Genomic DNA, 22,379 nt, shown 5'->3' with positions numbered 1-22,379 from the left:
AAATTAATTATCGACACATTTGAATATGTAAACTGAGTAACTTATTCAAGAGCAACCCGCAAGTAATCAAAGGAACACGGCAGCAGTAAATGTCAATGTTTTCCGGACAAGTTCGTTAGTGCAATATTCTCCTCCTACGCATGCAACTACTGAACCAGCTGCGCCTGCCTCAAGTGGCAGCACCACAACTGCTATGACTCCTCAGCAGCACTGCATTACATTATCTAAGGCGGCCTCCATACTGTTCGAAGAGAGCTCAGCTAGAGTGGTCAACACACCAGTGACAAATGACAAGAATCCGTCAAATGTCGATGTTGGTTGCAGCTTAAAGTTACCACAGGAGGATACACTAGCGCAGTTAGTTGTCAAACTCGGAACAGAGATTGACGAACTTATTCACTATTGTTATCAGCGCAATAATGTGCATGGTGAGGTGAAGAAGCGGTGCAGCATATTGAAGCGCTGTCACACGGAAATCACTATGGAACTGGAGACGGAACAACGAAGGGCGAAGCTAAACGAGCTACGTCACAAGCCTAAGGTATCAACGTACGGAACGCCACAATCAACGAAAAGGTCGAGAGGTAAAGCTAGCCCAAAGGACGTTACAAATGGGTCTGGCAGAATGCCCGAGGCAAAAAAAAGGAAGGTATCGACCCGAGGAAACCTACACCCCAGAAAAAGTCGACAACGCCGCGTAAGGCGCAGGAACGGACAAAAGTTCAAAACAAAAATGATAAGAAGGCACCAAATCACAAGCGAGTAGCCAAAGCAATAAGACCCAGGGCAGATGCTTTGGGGATAACAAAGAAAGCTAATGGGATAACCTATGCAAACATACTGAGAAAAGTAAAGTCAAATAAAGAGCTAAAAGAGCTCAGTGAAGATGTCGGAACTATGCGACCTACGCAAAAATGTGGTTTGCTGATAGAGCTCAGGCGTAAAACAAAACGCCAATACCGCGAAGTTTCAAGCAACTATCGAAAAGGTTTTAGAAAATATGGCAACGGTTGATATACGCACGCAAATGGTTACCGTATAATGCAGAGATCTCATCACTGACGTGAGCACGGCTGAAGAACTAATAGATGTGTTGACCGGACAAACAAGCAAAAATGAAAAGGCGTAAAATATGTTCCATAAAAAGCACGCGAGCTACATACAGTAGTATACACACTGCTACGTTTCCTTACCGGCAGAGGATGTCAAAAGAGTCCTGTCACTTGTCACCTTAGAGGTGGTTGGATACGATGCCACGTATCAGAAGTTGTAGCCCCGAATTTCAGACTGACTGATAGGTTAGTTTGGATTAGGCAGCTATTCGAGTAAGACTTGATTAGTGATTTTTACTAAGATGGAAAAAGATCAGCATGGCTCGGTAACTCGCTTTTTGTTTTTGGATTGAAAAAATTGTAAAGACATAAAAGTTGAATGATGTCTATGGAAACGCTTAGCCATCTATGACCACAGTTAGATATGGGTTCAACGAATTTAAACGTGGGCGAACATCCGTTTTTGAAGAGGCGCGACCAGGACGCCCAGCAGACGTGGTTACCGAGGAAATCATTCAAAAAGTCCATGTCTTTATTATCGCTGATCGAATAACGAAAGTGCGCGAAGTAAGAGTGACCATAGGTTTGTCGATCGAAACGGCAATTTATATTTTACATGATAAGTTGGCGCTGAAAAAATTGTCAGACTGATGGATGCCGCGATTGCTGGCAAGCAACAACAAGTGGATGCGGCTGTTAACTTCGAAGCAGTGTTTGGCGCAATTCAAGCGAGATCCGAAGAAATTTTTGCATCGAGTTGTCACCGTTGATGAAAGCTGGATTCATAATTACACATAAAAAACTAAGCAACAATCAAAACAATGGATTTTTCCCGGTGATCTGCTCCAGATAAGGCGAAAACAATTCCTCATAGACCAGAGAGGTCATGATGACGATTTTTTGGGATGTAAACGGCGTCATCTTCATAGATTTTGTAGAAAAAGGAAAAACGATCACTGGGCAATACTTCGGTGAGTTATTAGACCACTTTCACAAAAAAATAAGAAGACTCTGCCGCATTTGGGGAGAATGAAGGTGCTGTTACACTACGATAGCGCACCAGCACTTTCCCCCGGAGTTGGCGCCGCAGAGCTGCTTGAATTGCCTTATGAATTACTGCCATATCCCCCGAATTCACCCGATCTGTCTCCCTGAGGCTTTTTCTTGTTCCCTAACATGAAGAAAGGGCGCCGGAGAAAAAAAAAATTTGTTCAAACGAAGAAGTTATCGCCGAGAGAGGGGCGCATTTTGTAGAGTTCGACAAAACCTATTTTATGGAAGGGTTAAAAAATGGCCTCGGTAGTCTAGCGTAAGTGCACTAGCCTGCGATCCCAGAGGTTGCGAAGCGGGTTCGAATCTCACGTAAAGCACGGTCCTCGCACTTTTTCAAATTTACCTACTTTCCCAGGTTCTAAAAAAACAAACAAGAAAAAAAAATTCCTCTAATTCCATTCCTCAGCCCCAAAAAACTTATCCTTTCCATCCCTACTCCCGCACAAAAGTCAGCGCATTATTTGCATTTTCGCTGCTAAAACAAGCAAAAAAACAATGAAAAGCAGGCAGTTACACATTGCATCAGTGGCGCCAGCAAGAGGAAGCGGGAAATCGCGGTAATGGCGCAGACACACCAAGTTTAGCGAAGTCCTCAACCATCCATTGGATCCTTCTGCCAGAAAAATGTGAAACACAGATGGCGCTCCAAGCAATCAGCAGGCATTGTTCCTAAGCAACGACAGGTAGGCATTCCGACTATTTAGGACTGGTAGCACCAGGCTAATCACCTATCCTGTCAGGAATCAAAAAACAGATCACCAGAACCAACGCAAGACCGAGTCTGGTCGAGGTCCTATGCTCCCGAGAAGAATGAACAAGGAAAATAGAATGGCCGGAACGTTGGGAGAAGTGTATCCTTCTAAAAGAGGACTAGGTTGAAAAATAAAAATAATAATAATAAAAAAATAGTGTCTTCTAACATGGGTACTTATTGAACCCTCCTCGTGTAATAACTTCATACACTTAGAAAGCAATACAATAATCTGATTCCTCAAGGAATACCAAGCGGCAAACTCCCAACAGAGTAATCAATGATTACCCAAGCGGTGCAAAAGGTGAAAAACTCGTACGCAAGTTTCCCTTAAAAACAAATATAACTTTTATGTAAAAAAATTGTTCTTAGCAACAGTGGCAAAGCTCTGAACCACCAGGGTGCGTTCGTAATTAATAAAAATTCCCAGTTATGTATAACTGCCCCTAAAGGCAGAATAAAAATTCTAATACACAATGGAAAAACAACACGAAAAAATTACAACATAAACAAAAGTGCAAGAAAGCATGATAACAGTTTTAGTTAATTTATTTTTTTTTTGTATTTACTTTTCTTTTTTTTCTTTGTTTTGGCTTATGAAAATATTTGAGTAACACGCCATGCCTGCGGGACCCATTGGCTCGGGCGATTGTGAGATGTTAATGGATGTCTACACATTTATTTTGCGCATAGCCACATACTTACATATGCACATAAATAAATCTCTACATATTTTTAAACATATGGTAGAAATATGCTACAGTAAAAAATGGAAGTAAGCCTCCGAAGAAGCTATTTCTGTACTACATATTTCGCGACTGCTCCGGAAATAGTGGAAAACGGTTGCAGAACGAGACAGTTGGTTGAGATGTTAAGTTAAATAAAAAAATAAGTCCTTGGCGCCTACACTTCTGCTAGGTGTTTGGCCGAGGGGCTCCTATTTGTGGTGTGCGACTTGATGTTGTTCCACAAATGGAAGGGCCAGTTACTGTGAATAGTGTTCGCTATCGTGAGATGATAACGAACTTTTTATGGCCCAAATTGGAAGATATGAATGTGGATGATATGTGGTTTCAACAAGACGGTGCCACTTATCACACAGCTAACGAAACAATGGCTCTTTTGCGAGAAAAATTTGATGGCCGAATAATCGCACGTCGCGGCGATGTCAATTGGCCGCCAAGATCATGTGATTTGACACCGTTGGACTTCTTCCTTTGGGGTTATTTGAAAGAAAAAGTGAACTTCGATAAGCCAGCAACAATTCAAGAGCTAAAGGATGAGATAATTCGGCACATTAACGGCATAGAACCTCAATTATGCCTCAGCGTCATGGGAAATTTGGACCATCGGATGGAGGTGTGCCGCCGAGGCCGCGGCGGCCATTTGTCCGATATTTTGTTCTATACGTAATTGAGCCATACCAATATTATCATAATAAAGAGAAATGACAATAATTTCTTAAAAAAGTTGTATTTTATTCAAAATCAAGACCGGCCCTTCAAACTTGACCACCCTTTACATGGACGTACACCTGTAATAATACTCACTCACAGTAAAATGATCGCTTTTATGCATTTGACGCCTGTATAAAATAAGTAAGTGCAACTGAAAAGCCTATTAATAAGCTTCCAGTACATAAAGTGTTAAATAAAGTTTTCAATTCTACGCAAAACTGATGAATTTCTTTAGTGCATTTGCAAGCATTGCATTCAATAGCAACCCTATTCGACCCAGTTCAGCGCGCTGCTGGGTGTGCACAGTCGTATGGTTCACTCATTATCATCTTATGTTCAGAAATTGGCTTTTAGCAGTATTTTTTTTTTTTTTTTTGTTTATTTCACAAATGGGTTAGCACATTTTTGTTTTCCTGCGTGTCTGTGTGTGTGTGTGTATGAGTGTACTTGCTGATTTTTTGTTTTGTTTTTTCCTTTGCGGCTCGTACCCTAAGAAATCTACTTATCATCACACAACTAATTAAGCATAAAGACCCTGTTTTTCCATTAACCGAAAAATCCACAAAAACAATGTATATGAACATACTTACACAAACACAAACATATACAAATACTCACCAGCGTAAGCGTATCGCGTCCATGGGTGGGCCTTAATAGCCAGCGGCAGGCTCAAACGCAGTTCAGCCGGCACAACAGGTGAGCTTTTGTATGTACGAATACTTCTGTATGTCCATTTTCGTTTTTGTTTTCATTCAGCACTTCTGCTTCAGCATATTTTACTTATTCACAAGCTTGTGCCTGTGTAAATATTCGTGTATTTTTTTTTTTTTTGAAAGTTTTAGCGCATAATATTCGCACACGAAACAATTCCAACCTCAAATTTCATTCTTTAAAATTTTGCACGAAGGCAAGAAAAAATTACACATACATACATATTTTGCTTTCTGATTATAAAAAATCATTGCGCCAGTTTTTTGCTAAATAGCTGACAATTATTTTTTCACATAAATTTCAAAATAATTTGTGTTAATTCTTTTATTATATTTGCTTTCTCTGAACTAAAATTAATTTTAATTTTTTTTTTGCTTTTTGAAATTTTTTCTTTCACAACGTGTCTCTTACTCATTTGCTTGATAAACATTTTGTTGGTATTGACTCTCAATATTTCATCGCATATTTTTTTCGCAATTTTTTTTTCCTTTTTGTTTCTTTAAAAAGCAAAAACGGTTCCGCGTGTGCACAACTTATTGTATTCTAAATTTCAGCATTTATTTAAAGTGCGTTTGACAAGGGCATTAAATCATTTAATTTCTTTTTTTACTATAATTTTTTATGTCCATGACTTAATTCGTATTAGCATTTGCTTCCAGTCAATCACTCAATAACTCAAGACTACTAAAATATTTAGCTGGTTCATATTTCGTTTCATGACCCAGACAGTCACTTCGATCGTAAGATCTCTGGCTGCTCTACTCTTCGCAATACCTCATCCCTACTCTGTTCTTTTAAGAAATTTAAGATTGTGCTGATCTTGGCTGAACATCTGTGCCTCTCGTCTGGCCGCACTAGGCCCAGTTACTACCTACTTCTTCTTCTCGATATTACATTTGGCGCGTGAGTCAAGTCTTATAATCAGCAAGAGTCAATAGACTAAAAAAGATTCAGTGCAGACAACTTTGCGGTTTGCAGTAAGCGGACTCGCATTTTCAGCTTTTTCCTAACGCAGGTTTATGAGTTGTGTAAATATTTTAAGAATACGCCACTCACACGGCCGCCATGGCCGAATGCGTTGGTGTGTAACTATTTATTAGTATGCAGACAAGTTCATCTTAAACTTTTCTATCAATTGAGGTTGCATTTAGGGAAAAAATTAATTTAAAAACTAATTTGTTTTATAAAAAGTTGTTGAAGGTATTTTTAAATCGGTTCAGCTAACATAAATACGATTGTTTTTCTGCTATATTTCAGTGAAAGTATAACCAACCAACTATAACCATACAATCAACTTCGAAATTTCGTAGGAAAACAGCGACAACTATTCCGGATGAGACACTTTAATATGCAACGCACAAGGTGGCTCAACCTATAAGTTTTACAAATGACGTCATACATCAATCATATTTGACATTTGTGAGCTAGACAGCTTATGGAACAACATCAACTTCAACACGGCACGAATAGAAGGAGGAGCTCGGCCAAACACCTAACAGAAGTGTACGCGCCAATTATTTATTTATAGTTATTTTTTTAATTAGACAGCTGCTGTATACAAACACACAAGTAATGGCGCGTGTAAAGGTCAAACTAAAAATGTTCATCACCGGAAATAATTTTCTTTTTGGTAAAAAAGATATTCAAAATTAAAATGGGATGATTAATTTTGCGCCACCTTGTACCGTATATAATGCATTTAATAACAACAGCAACGGAACTTGTGGGGATTTTGAAAACTTAGTAGTTTCTTATTTAATTTTGATCATTTTTTTGTTAAAATGTAGTTTTTTTGTAAAAATCCATATACATCCAAGTTTCACACTTTTAGAAAATTAAAAAAACAATTTATAATCTTCAGCAAAATTTCACACTTTTTAATCCGAAAATATAGTCCATCCCCTACAAAAGTCTTATATAAGTAAGTCAAAGTTTCAAAGTTTGTAAAAATACAAGAAAAAAGGTATACAAATTTGTATCAAATTTTCACACTTTTTAATCAGATTTTTTAGCAATTTTTATTTCAATAATTTTTTTAAAAAAATATTGTTCACTCTCCTATAAAAGCCACATAAATCCAAGTTTAAAACTTTGCAAAAATAAACAAAATTTCAAATTTTCATCAAAATTTCACACTTTTTATTCAGAATTCTAAAAAAATGTTGTTTTACTAGTTACTGTTCCAACTTAAAAAATTTGCAAAATTAAAAAAAAAACATTTAAAAAAATTTGAAGTTTTTATAAAAATTTCTTTAATTTTTTTTTTTAATTTTTAAAAAGTTTTAAGCTTGGATTTATACGGCTTTTATAGGATAATGAACTACATTTTCATTAAAAACATTATTCACATTAAATTTTCTGAAAATTCTGTTAAAAAAGTGTGAAGTTTTGATCAAAATTTGTAAAAAAAATTTTGATTTAAAATAATTTTTTTTTTACAAAATTTTAAACTTGAATTTATGTTATTTTTATAGGAGAATAGACTATATTTTTATTAAAATAATGATTAAACCAACATTTTTTAAATATTCGGATTAAAAAGTGTGAAGTTTTGAAATTTTTGCAAAGTTTTAAACTTGAATTTATTTGAGTTTCATAGGAGAATGAAAAATATTTTTATTACAAAAATTAATGAAAAATAAATAATTGTTGCATTCTGCTACAAAAGTCATTGAACAAGTAAGTCCAAGTTTCAAATTTTGTAATACAACAAAAAACGTATACAAATTTTTATGAAAATTTCACACTTTTAAATCTGAATTTTTCGAAATTTTTATTTCAATAATTTTTTTTAATAATAAAAATAGTGTTCATTCTCCTATAAAAGCCACATAAATCCAAATTTACAACTTTTCACCAAAATTTCTTACTTCACCAAAATTTCATACTTTTTATTCAGAATTTTAAGAAATTTTGATATTAATAATATTGTTCATTCTGCTATGAATCTCACATAAATCCAAGTTTAAAACTTTGCAAAAGTTAAGAAACAAATTCAAATTTTCATCAAAATTTCACACTTTTAATCCGAACTTTTAGAAAATGTCAGTTTAATTATTGTTTTAATAGAAATATAGTCCATATTCCTATTAAAGCCATATATATTGTCCAAGTTTCTAATTAAAAAAAAACAAAAAAAAAGTAAAAAATGTTTGCAAATTTTACTCAAAAATTCACACTTTTTTTCAACTTTCAGAAAATTTTATTTTAATAATTTTTTTAATGAAAATATAGTCCATTCTACTGCAAAAGTCATATATAAATAAGTCCAAGTTTCAAGTTAGGTAAGAATACAATACAAAAGTATACAAATTTTTATCAGAATTTCGCACTTTTCAATATAAATTGTTTGATATTTTTATTTAAAATTTTTTTTTAATAGATATATTGTGCATTCTCCTATAAAACTCACATAAATCCAAGTTTACAACTTTGCAAAAATTAAAAACAACATCAAAATTTTCATTAAAATTTCACACTTTTTGATCCGAATTTGTAGAAAATATTAGTTTTATCATTTTTTTAATGGAAATATAGTACATTCTTCTATATTATAAAAGCCTTATATCGTCCAAGTTTCAAAATTTCTATATTAAAAGTAAAAAAAAAAAATTTTAATTAAAAAAAAATTTTGAATTAAAAAAAAATTGTAGAAATTTTCATCAAAATTTCACACTTTTAATCTAAATTTTCAGAATATTTTATTTCAATATTTTTTTTAAGAAAATATAGTCCATTCTCCTATAAAAGATATATGAATTCAAATCAAAAACTTTTTATAAATTAAAAAAAATATGTTTAAACATTTTCATAAAAATTTCACGTTTTCCAATCAGCATTTTTAGAAAATTTTCGGATAAATGGTTTAGAATAATAAATTCGAAATTCAAATTGGCTCAATAATCGCTCTGATTTTATAAATTTTTTTCATCCTTTTTGCCGGCAATGCCAGGTGTTTTCCTCCATTTAAAAAAATGCTTAATGATTTTCATTTCTCTTCGTAAACGTTCAAAAAATGATACTTCTAGCTTTGTTAAAAAAGTTTTACCATTTTTTATTATGGCCCTGAAAATGCCCCAAAATTACAAAAAATAGCTAAAAAATCAAATAAAGTGAGATCAGATTGGAGGTAAAGTATAAATGCTTTATAGCTAAACCAGCTTCGATTGAGATATTGGAAAACAACATTACTAAAGCTATTAACGAGTTACCGCTATTAGAAAAAACTTTTTCTTCATTTTGGTCTTTCACCAAGATCCGCACCTACGTCTTCTCTGAGTTTCGAATGGTAGCCACGTACCAACCCATTTTGGCGGCGGCCACAGTCTAACTACTTAAACCAGCTTCGATTGAGGCATTAGAAGTCAACATAACTAAAGTTACTCACGAGATACCGACCGAAGTCCTCCAGCGAATCATTCAAAATTGGTGTTTATGGATTACCGAATGATGACGCAGTTGAAGCCAAAATTAGTTTGGGATTATCTTTAAAAAATATATGTCATGCATACACAAAAATTATAAAGATTACCCAATCGAATTGAATTTTCGTTACTTTATTTCAATTTAAAATCCGATACCTCTAAATTGATCGCATTTGTTTAAAAAAAAATAAAATTTTGTTTTTTGAAATCATATATTGAACATTTGTATAGAGAAATTGAAACAGACCACAACAAAAAATGACTATCTAAAGGGTGGTTAAATTTCAAGGGCCGATGTTGAATATGAACCACATCCAAACGTCACGACACCGTTGGACTTCTTTCTTTGGGGTTATTTGAAAGAAAAGGTGTACGTCGATAAGCCAGCAACAATTCAAGAGCTAAAGGATGAGATAATTCGGCACATTAACGGCATAGAACCTCAATTATGCCTCAGCGTCATCGAAAATTTGGACCATCGGATGGAGGTGTGCCGCCGAGGCCGCGGCGGCCATTTGGCCGATATTTTGTTCTATACTTAATTGAGCCATACCAATATTATCACAATAAAGAGAAATGACAATAATTTCCTAAAAAAATTGTATTTTATTCAAAATCAACACCGGCCCTTAAAACTTAATCACCCTTTATAAAGATTTCATAATAAATTTACTGAAATGTGAATTTTTTCCTACGCAAATTCAGTGGTAATTTTCAAAGCATTGACGGCACGGGTAAATATTAAATTAAAAAGAAAAAAATTAAAATATATAAAACTAACATTTTTGGGCAAAGCGCACATTTACGCACAACATGAAATCATTTTCTTTTTTTTTTTTTGTTTTTGGTCATCCTTTAAAAAAAAACGGACTCCCCATTGCGAACCCAAAACTTCTTTATTGCCTTATAAAATAAATAAATAATTGGCGCGCACACTTCTGTTAGGTGTTTGGCCGAGCCGTCCTGCTCCTATTTGTGGCGTGTTGAAGTTGATGTTGTTCCACAAATGGAGGGACCCACAGTTACAAGCCGACCCCGAACGGCAAATGGTTTTTATTAGGAGCTTTTTCATGGCAGAAATGCACTCAGAGGTTTGCCATTGCCTGCCGAGGGGCGACCGCTATAAGAAATAAAACTTTTTCTATTATTTGATGTTCCGGCCTTGCACTTACTTGCAAAGTTTTCATTTTAAAAGTTATCTTACACTCCTATTTGTCTTTCCTTTGCCCCGCACAGCTTTTTATCTCATTTCATTTCGAATTCATTTCGCATTTTCATTTCGTGGCTTATTTTTGAAGTAATTTCAGCGTAAGCTTCTTCCTGTAATTAAAATTTTCAATCAGCTTTTCAACTTAGAGTTCGTGCATACAGTCTGCATTTGCTGCCACAGTCACAGGCACTCAGCTCCTTTGCCATGCGCCACTTAATCATTCCCCATTTTCAGCCTCGATTGCTGCAACAATATTTTAAGTCAACAAGCATACAACAACAACGACATGCGACATATATGAATATGTACACGCGTATGTATGTGTGTATGAGTCGTCGTGTACGTGCGACATGCAATTGTAGCATTAATGGGTCGCACACGCGCACACACACATACAAGGGTTTCAAAATTTATGTACATAAAAATGCATATTTGTACATTCCGCACGCAGGACGACGATTTCGATTACATTTGCACACATTGCCACTTGATTTGCCACACATGCGTGTTCTGCAGCACAATTTTGCAACAAATGCCACTGCAACATGTGAAAGGTCATAAAGAATCAGGAAAAAAGCGCTCACTGTTACTTCCTTTGCGAAATGGTGGAAACGTGTGTGGGGCGCAAGAGGTGCACAAACATGGAACAAATGCTTTGAATGTGGTCGAGCTGCCGCCACATGCCGCACACTTTATCAAATTGCCATGCACTCAACAACATTGCCATCGATGCGCGTACAATTACACTCCGGTTGATGCCGCCACAACACAACGCAACTGCTCCGTTCCTAAAAATCACTCGAATCTTCAACGCTGTGTGTATGTAAATATTTTTTGTGAATTTTTTGCATATTTTTGTAAATATTTTTTTATGTTTTTTTATATATTATATTTTTTTTTTTGACTCCGTTCGTATCTATGCCATTGGTTGGTTTAACGCGCGCGAACAGCAGCATTTCACAACTGCAAAATACAAAAACATACACGCACAGACATGCATACGCACGTACTTTTTAGATTAATTTGTACTCTACTTTCAACGATTTCGTCGCGTTGTGACTTTGTACCCTTTCACAGTTACTGCTTTAGTGCCAGTGCCACTATCATTGCCACTGCCTCTGCCTCTGCCCCTTTTCAGTGCCAACAAACTATGTAGTTAACTGTCTGTCACCACCACCACTACTACACTGCCACTCATATGTTGAAGCTAACGAAGCGAAAGCGCATATTTGCCCACTTGTGGCGGAGTCAGAGACGAGGTGCCGTATAAATGGCAAACACTTCTTCTACTATTTCTTTCTCTTTCACTTCTCAGCATTCCAACTGCCGAGACACACGTCCGTGCAGTAACGCGTCGAAATCCCTACTGATTGAGAAAATCTGGCAATGGCGACGACGACGACAACGACGATATTCATGGCCAACATAAACGTTGCGACGCACGGACACTTGTGGCAATCGCTCTGCTTTCGGAGAAAAATTTCGGAGTGCACGCAAAATTCTTGCAGTTTTCCGCCTGCTGCGCAGCCCTCTCAGCAGCTGGCCTGGGCAAATCAGCTGTCGGTTGGCAGAATCAAGCAAGTGGTTTTCTCCCTGCTCTCCCACATACTGAGTGCGTTAAACGAGAGAGCGTCACTGCTCTACACTTCTTCACTTGACTCGCTGCGTAAAGGAAGGCAGGGCGGTGGGGCGGCGCGAGGGGACGTCGTCCATAGTCTGTCTCTGTGTTACTGGGACATTTATGAGATTACATAGTATTGCACACACACACACACACGTAGATATATTTTTTACCTGGATATTCATTTGAGTGTGGAAATGTGTAGTTGTATGTGGCACTTAGCTTTAAACATGCATATGCTTGTATTTATGCGCGCACAGTGGGCAACACAGTTTGAAGTGAAGTTTGGTATGTAAAATATTTTTTAGCCGAAAGTTTGCAATCAACGAAATTGTGACATAATTTATTCAACGAATAAAAGCAGAAAATAAAAATAAATATAAAATAATAATAAATCAACTTTGTTTGCAAAAATACAAACAAATGCAATATATGAAATTGAAATTTCAGCACTCGTTGCAGTCCTCAGACTTGGTAAGCCACCGGCTGATAGCGCAGTAAGCCCGTTGATGGTTATAAGAGTAGAAAGCTGTTGGTTATGCCAACGCATAAATTGAGATTTTTTTGAATCAATTGTGTTTGGAATTTTTTTAAGTTAGATATCTGCGATTATTTTAGGGGGTTATATACCTTGTGTTGGACTAAAAAATCGATTTTTTTTCATGGCATATTCTAAAAGTACATCATCTTAAAAATTTAAATTCAAAAAATCATAAAGATCAGAGCACTAGAACGAAAGTTACAGACCGTGGAAGCGCGCGACCTTTCTTGGAACGAGAAGTGCACGCAAAACTTTAGATGCGATTATCTCGAAGTCGATTTGCATAAATTTTTTTTTAATTATTCGAAGTTACAACCTCGTGAATCTGAATGGTTCACTTTTTATAAATATTTGCATCGTTCGCTGGTTCCTCTTCCAAAAAACGGCGTTTCGGGGGAGGGGCGATATCAACAATAAATAATAACATTAAATAAAAACACCAAAATGTATTTTTCGAGAGTTACCCTTCAGTATGATATATGCCTCATTTGAATAAAAGTTCGAAAACATATTTAAAAAAATGATGACAATCGTGCATTTTTTCGGGCTCATAAGGCTCACATAACCCATTAAATGTTTTTATAAAAACAAAAAATAGAATAAAATATAATTTTAAAATAATTATAATTTAATAATTAAATGAGAAAAAACTTATGTTTTTATCATGAAAAGTTATCTTAGTTAAATTCAAATACGTACAGCGATTTAGTGAATCCGTGAAATAGACTTTTCTAGCGTCTTGCAGTTGTATGCTAGCAGTTCGCTGGAACAATATTTTTCATCAGTTATTTACGACAGGCAACCATTCCGACTGATGATCAGACTATACTAAGACTCCAGACCGATTGATTTCTTTATAGTAAAGCAAATTTCACGGTATATAAAAATTATATAAGATGGCTTAGATTTTAACTCCGACTATACGCCAGTATTCATGACACAATGTCATAATTTCTATACGAATTAAAGAAAAATGGAAAAAAAATCCGCGGAATAAAATGCTTAAAAAAAAATGAATTGTGGGGCGAATTTTCCTACTATTTTTGCTCGAAAATTTATTTTTTCAAAAAATGTTGGAATCCTTTTTTTATTTTTTTGTTTGTTTATTATTTACATTGTACAATAACTAGTTAATAAATTATAAACTAACGAACAATTTTGATTTAATTTTTTAAGGGTTGAGTAGGCTTGATTTAGTTTTGCGCTAAAATACCTATCAGCAATATATGTTTCGAGCAACTCGGTGAATTGGTATGGCAGGATCGTTCACGCCACACTTTATCGAATGCCTATATCAAGAAATATTTCTGAACAAACTTGGTTGTTTCCTGGAGCTTTTTCGATGGTGTATACTACGCTATATATTTGATCGACTGTGAAATATTTTTATTGAAAACTGATGCAAATTGTTGAGAAGTTATTAGTCGTTTGCATTCTATTCTTTGCTGTAGGCGTTTGGAAAATAATTTTTGAAATAGCTTTTCCATTACTGGAAATAATGTTTTTGCGCGGTAGGATGTGACCTCGAAGGGGTTTTTTCCGGTTTAGGAATCCTTTTAAGTTCAGAAAACATGGAGTGCATTGGTATACATTTGAATTTAAAACATGCATTCATTATTGAAGTGAGTTTTATTAATGCTTTAGGTGGCATATTTTTAGCAGATCGGCTGTGATTAATTCATAGCGCTAACTCTTCTTGAAGTTTTTGAGTTTGAAATTTTCTTGGCGACATCATCAATGGTAAAATTTTCAATTTCAACAGTTTCTTGGACAGTGGGAGGTCTCAAGAAACTGCTTTCCTTTTCATGTGTTTCAAAGATGCTTGAAGGTGTTGTGCGAATAACTTGGCCTTATCCAGACCACTTTTTGTCTATGCTTCGTTACCATTAAGTGGTTTGATTGGGGGATTGTGCAAGGCTGATCGTTTCATGCATAGTTTTCCAGAGTGAGTAGTCCGTAGTTTTCTACGCAGATGTTGTTGTTGTTGTTAGAGTAGTTGAATATTTCCACTGAAACACTCCTAATTAGTGATTAGCACCGTTTTACTACCACTGTCTCGTGTGATGATGTCTTTCTTTTTTGTGTTTTTTTTTTTTGTGTTTCCAAGTTAGATCCATTTCGTGAGGGCCAAGGAAATCCTTTATCTCTATGTCTGAGATTTCCTTAATGTGCTGTAAGAACGGCTTACCGAAGGAACGGAGTCATGCCCTAGCTAGCCTTGGACATTCACATAAGTAGTGGAAAAGACTTTCCTTCACCCCTTCTGCTTGACAACTTCTGCAGATGGGGTTGAAGGGAAGGTTGAGTCCGGCTGCATGCTCCCCTACCTTCCAATGACCTGTAAGGTTGCAGTGATGAGTGAGATGTTTGGTCGAGAACATCCTAACAGGTGATTCGTCCTTTGGATTTTGTACGATGGTCATGTGTTTTTTGTTTTAATACATGTAGTTGATTGCTTCCATCTTCTTTCGGCTAAAGCAACATAGTGTGAAGCAATGGATGCTTTTATTGTGTTAAGTGGGATGGAGACTGCCACCGCCTTTGCTATGTCTAGTGTTGAACGTTTTCTTACTAACTCATCCGCTATCTCATTACCCCGTATGTTCCTATGACCGGGCACCCAAATCAGAGTGATTTCAAGCCAATGACTAAGCATTTCCAGCTCCTCTCTACACTCTAAGACTAGTTTGGATGAAACGGAGTTGGAGTCCAAGGCCTTTATAGCTGCTTGACTGTCTGAGAATATAGTTACTAGGCATAGTCAGGAAGACGAATTGACTTCGAATGGAAGCCAGCTCCCACACCACAGTTCATCTTAGAACCATCGGTATAGATGTCGATATCGTATCTTCCAATCACCTTCCCTATGCTCCATTCGACCCTCGGTGGAAAATGTACCGTAAAGTCCTTCTTGAAGTTTAGGTCGGGGACTGTGTAGTCTGATCTGGTTTTGCGAATCGAGGGTCCCTGTAAGAGGATATTACTGTGACAGTACGATCTTGTTGTCCAGCTTCCTATGTCTCTTAGTCTCTCCGCGCTGCAAGTAGCGATCATTTTTATATGTAAGTCTAATGGTAGTAGAAAATTTTTTTTTCATAAAATGTTAATATAATCTTTTAAGAATATGTGAAAAAATTTTTAGAACGTAAATTTAAGTATATCTTATATTATAGATCGTCAACCGTGACGACTCTATTCTTTGCGTTCGAGCGCTGGGAGAGCTATAATTACGTTGTATTCAAACTTTTGGCGCATTTTTCTCAAAACTATATTTTTCGAATTGGCGTACTCTCTGATACCAGGAGTGAGAGTCGAGTGGCGAATCTTCTGGCTGCTGTATCGAATCTTGTGGTTGCAGCTTTCCGATGTCTAACATTCTTTGCGTAAGTAGATGTACGTTTTTGCTGAACAGAGGCATGTGCGTAGTGTGGATCCCCATATAGTGTGGCTGCAACGAGGTAATGATCCGACTCGAAGTTGGGTCCTCGGATCGTGCGTACATCTAAAATACTAGAAGCATGTCTTCCATCCATCCCAACATGATCGATTTAGTTTCGTGTTTTTCGATCAGGAACCAGCCACGTAGTTTGGTATATCTTTTTATGCTGGAATTTGGGGCTGCAGGCTACCATGTTTCGGGCCCCGGCGAAGTCGATTACTTTCTGTATGTTACCAGATGTTTCGTTGTGGAGGCTGAATTTTCCAACTGTGGGACCGAAAATCCTTTCCTTGCCTACCCTGGTATTAAAGTCGCCAAGCACGATTTTTATGTTGCGGCGGGGGCAGTACTTATAGGAACGTTCCAGGCGCTCATAGAAAGAATCTTTGGTAGCATCGTTCTTCTCTTCCATCCGGACGTGGGCACAAATGAGCGAGGTGTTGAAAAATCGAGCTTTGATGCGGATTATTGCAAAACGCTCGTCAATCGGAGTGAACGACAGTACTTGGCGTAGAAGTCTCTCTCCCACTATAAATCCAACACCAAATTTGAGCTCCTATAGTTTTCCTACCTTGCCCCGTCCATCGCATCTCTTGATTGGCAGTTATCTCAGCCTTTACTCTAACGAGGACATCAACCAGCCGGACAGAGCCACCTTCCCCATTATGGAACCGGAAATTCGAGGTGCATGCACCTGATATCATAGTCCTTAGTTCGTTTGCAGGGGTCGCCATCAGTATAGGAAGTTCTCATCCGAGGCTTTGTGCATGTTTTCATTGGGGAAGGATTTTTTCAAGGCGGGCTCCAAATCCAGTGCATAACCAACTATCCTAGGATGCTTCCCCTTCTCACGTTGGCTCGCTCTACAACGGGTGTTCGGAAGCTACCCAGAGGATACTTGGGCAAAGCCCGGAAGTTATGAGCTGCTTGGACCATATGTAGAAGAATCATCATGGCCACTCCCAATTGAATGACGACTTTCTTCACTTTCGTGGACTTATACAAATGGTAAGACATGGGGACTAAACCCTAGAATGACCTTCTGGACATTCACCAAAGTTGTGAAACCCATAGTTACTTAGCATGGTGGCCCAAGGTCAAGCAAAGAAAAGCAGTAAACGAATTAAACAAAGTGCATCGCCTGTGTACTCCTGAACATACCACCGTGGACATACAAGTGGGGATATGAAAGGACATTTAAAGATCTTAGAAGACTTCCTACATAGTCCCATTCTTCATAGGGATGATACACTATTACCCTAACCAATACTCTTCAGGAACTTCCAAGTTATAATTAATGAACGCGCAGACTGGAGATAATTATATCACTTTCAAACATGGCTCTCAGCTATGGTTTACTGATGGGTCCAAATTGGAAAATGGTAGAACAGGGGCAGGAATCAATAGGCCTAAATTAAAAAAATCGATTCCGATGGGACTCTATCCAACAACATTCCAAGCAGAAATGCCATTGAAATATGTGTGAGGGAATGCCTTAGCAGGAAAATGAGAGGTACTCGCATCTACATACTTTCAGATAGCCAAGCGGCTCTAAAAGCCCTTCCATCAACAACTATCACCTCTAAATTGGTAAATGATTGCCTAAACCTTCTCAACACGTTAGAAAACCTCAACATAGTAACACTAGGCTGGATTCCGGGACATGAAGGACATGAGGGAAATGAAATGGCTGATGACCTTGGAAAACAAGAAGCAAATATGCAACTTACTGCTCCTGAGCCTTTCTGTGGACCACATTAATGAATTCCTTAGGAAAGGGGAGGAAAGAAAACTTGCCGCACACTGTCTAAACTGTGCCGGTCAGCGTCAAGCCAAACTATTCCTAAGTCCCAACAAAGGAATATCTGACAAGCTGCTCTCACTAAGCAGAGTAGATCTGCGTCTTTTAACAGGATATCTTACAGGTCATTGCAACCTGAGCTATCATCTCAATAATATTGGTCTATCTGAGACCAATGTCTGCCGCTTTTGCGAAATGGACATAGAAAGCTCAGAACATGTGCTTTGTGAATGCCCTGCGTTGGGCAGACAGAGACTTCATCACCTTGGTGGTATCGTAGTATCTCCATGCAATCTTTGGAACAACAAACCCAAAATTGTGCTAAAATTTTTAAAAAGCCTAAAACTCTAGGGTTACAAAAATAGGCCTTTCACAATAGATCAGCTCTGGTCGCAGTGCGTAATGGCCTTCTAATAATAATAAAAAAATAATATACATATGGAAATGGATCACTTGACATGGAATCGCTCATATATGACTCAGTGACTTTAATGAACGACCCAGGTTTCCTGTTATGTACTTTGCATTTAACAGCATTCTTCAAATATTTATGGAGACTACTTATTCTTCTACAACATTAATAACAAAGGTACTACAACTACCACAAATATATTTGTACGAATCGAAAAATCACCAAGTTCATATCGAAAAGCCAGCCTTCAAATTTGATGACAATAGTATTTACATGCATACATAAATGTAATATATTAACACAAATGTAAATGATTACCACTTATGCAGAGTCTTACTCACAGACATAAGTTTCTTGAATCAAACAATGACATGAACTTAGTTATTATTACCTGCACTTTTTCTCCTGCTTTGCTAAACAGTTTATTTCTGTCAATTACTTTAACTATGCCGATTATTATTAGAATTACCAAAACTAATATATTACAGACAAGGACAAAGACAATAACAATACCGATTAATCACAATTATTATTTTCGAAGAGTAAGTTTGGGCAAGAAAGTATGGAGGGAAATGAGAATGACTGAGCATAAAACAGTCATAAAAGATTCAAATGTTTTTCTAGTACAAATGTATGTGCTTATGTGCAAGTTAATGTGTTTGTACTAATAACAGCAAAGAGCATAACTCTTACAGGAAATGCCTGGTTTTAGGCAGAGCTACTTGCTCTAATTGATGATGCATGTTGTTGATTGTTCCTACGTCGAATTGCTTAGATCCAAAACAAACTTTATTTGCTGGCGGTACATCATATAAACAGACCGAAGAAACTGAAATAAAAATTAACACAAATATGAATGGAAAATTACCAGCAGTAATAAGGGGGCCGCCGTAGCCGAATGGATAGGTACGCGACTTCCAATCAATCGGTAGTGCACAGGTTTGACTCTCCGGGAATGAAATATCAAATAAGGAACACATTTTTTCTAATAGCGGTCGCCGCTGGTGTTGGCAAACCTTCGAGTGTATTTCTGCCATGAAAAAGTGCCTCATAAAAAACAATTTGCCGTTCGGAGTCGGCTTAAAACTGTTGGTCCCTCCGTTGGCGGAAAAACATCAGGACGCACAGCACAAATATGTAGTAGGAGGAGCTCAGCTAAACACCCAATATGGGGTGTAAGCGTCAATTATATTTATACATGGACATAATAAGGAAGGTAAAGCGCTTAATATTGCTGTTGTTGCTGCAAATATTAATGGGAAAAGTAGTAATAAGAAATGGGAAAGTTGTTAGTTGAGTAAACACTGATATTTATTATTTTTGTACGAGTAATAGTGCACATGACGTATGAGTGATATTTTACATATACGTACATTCTTATGTATGTGTGTGTGTAGTAGGAAAGTCAATAGTGTTATTCTTTTCAGAATTTATGGTTGCAAATGTTGCTCAAAAGCTTGAATTTCTTAAACGACTAATAGCGTAAGTGAGCCAGCAAGAGGTTTAAGGTAGTCTGGTCAAATACCTATTGTTTATAGATATTTTTTCGGAAATACATTTTTTAAGAAAATAAAATGCGTTCGTTTTGATTTTATAGGGTATTATTATTGACATCAAATGGTATACAAAAACATTTTTTTTTTGATATATTTTTTTGTGATAGTGTGGCACCAAATTAAGCGTCTTAAAAGATAGGTGGCTTGTCAATAGGATTTTGGCTCTTCTTCTTGGGCATCTGAAACAAAAAAGTTAAACTGATTATTATTCTGTAGACCTGCCATTGTGGTAGGTGCTACTTTCGTTTCTTTGCAACCCTAACTTACTACAGTCTGATTTTCACCCGAAAAACATACCTTTTTCTTTTCAAAAGGCCACCATTTAGTTTTTTTTTTCAAAAAAAAATGTCCCATTGTAGCACCGGGCTTAGCCCAAGTATCCTCTGGGTAGCTTTCGAACATTCGTTCGAGAGCGAGCTAATTTGAGAAGACGAAGCATCCTATGATAGCTGGTTGTGCACTGGGTTTGGGACCCGCCTTAAAAACATACTTCGCCAATGAAAACACGAACAAATCCTCTGAAGAGAACTTCCTATACTGATGACGTCCCCTGCAAACGAACTAAGGACAACGATGTGAGGGTATGCACATGGAATGTTCGGTTCCTTAATGGTTAAGATGCCTCTGCCCGACTGGTTGCTGTCTTCCTGATAACAAAGGCTATCATCACTGCCATTCAAGAGATGCGATAGTCCGGGCAAGGCAGGAAAAACTTAGGACCTAGCGACGTCTACTACAGCTGTCATATAAAGGAGCGCTAATTCGGTGTTGGATTTATAGTGGGAGAGAGACTTCGTCTTTAAGTACTGTCGCACAGTGGGGCAAAAAAAGTGCCCGTGGACAAATGAGGATAGAGGTCACAATTTTTCTTCTTTTTTAACTTTTTTTTTTTAACTTAAAGCTGATAAAATTGCGCATAACGCCACCGTTTTTGTTTTTTGAAAAAAAAAAATTTTAAATAATTTAATTAATGTTCAAATTGAAAAAAAATTTTTTTCCACTTTATACAAGTATATTTTCTTGTAAAATAATATTATTGTCTTACGGAAGCTTAAAATATTTAAAACAATTATTCACAAATAAATTTTGATATTGGTTGCATTGTTAAAAAATTTATTACATTTGTTATAAACAAATAAGTGAACAAAAGCTGTTTTGCTCGAATTATGAATATTTTGCGAATGAATATTGATGCGGAAGAAAAATGAAGTTAATTTACATAAGAACCAAAATTGGGATATAAAGTATCATCAGTTGATAATGTTGTTGATTTTGTTGATGTAGATGTAGATGCAGATGGAGATGTAGACGTGATGTACATGTATATGGGATGTTGGTAAACGACTACAACAGTGTTTGTAATCCCAATTTTGGTTCTTATGTAAATTAACTTGATTCTTCTTCTGGATCAAGTAAAGGTCAGTTGTTTATGCTTAAAAATTGTTTATTAAATTGTTAATAACAATACTAAATGTTATTAGTTGACAAATTATATAAATGATTAAAAAAATATTTTACAAATAAGCAAAAATTAAAAAAAAAACAAAGTTAATGCGACTAAAAGCAACAATACTAAGCATTTGTTAATTAAGGTTTGTTTAAACAATGCTATGCATAAAAATTTATTAAATAAAATAAATATAATCAATCTTGAGCTATAACTATGTGTATGGTTGATACAATTTTAGGAATTTTGTGCGATAAAAAACTTCGACAAATATAATGTTTATAAAAATTGTTAATAACATTACATTTATTTGTTTATAATAATTAGTTTCATTCATAATCACTGTTAGACTAAAAAAATAGAAAATCCAACTGAATTCAATAATTAAATATTCATAATTCGAGCAAGACAGCTTTTGTCCACTTATTTGTTTATAACAAATGTAATAAATTTTTTAACAATGCAACCAATATCAAAATTTATTTGTGAATAATTGTTTTAAATATTTTAAGCTTCCGTAAGACAATAATATTATTTTACAAGAAAATATACTTGTATAAAGTGGAAAAAAATTTTTTTTCAATTTGAACATTAATTAAATTATTTAAAATTTTTTTTTTTTCAAAAAACAAAAACGGTGGCGTTATGCGCAATTTTATCAGCTTTAAGTTAAAAAAAAAGTTAAAAAAGAAGAAAAATTGTGACCAGCGTCTCGCAATAACCCGCATCAAAGCAAGATGTTTCCATATCCCGATGTCCATAAGGACGATGTGACTAAAGACTCCTTTTATGAGCGCCTGGAACGTTCCCATAAGCACTACCCCCGCCACAACATAAAAATCGTGCTTGGAGACTTCAGCACCAAGGTGGCCAAGGAGAAAATTTTCGGTCTAACAGTCGCAAA

This window comes from Anastrepha obliqua, chromosome 4 (genome assembly GCF_027943255.1).
Source record: "Anastrepha obliqua isolate idAnaObli1 chromosome 4, idAnaObli1_1.0, whole genome shotgun sequence".
Lineage (NCBI taxonomy): Eukaryota > Metazoa > Arthropoda > Insecta > Diptera > Tephritidae > Anastrepha > Anastrepha obliqua.
This window is presented reverse-complemented; position numbering follows the sequence as displayed.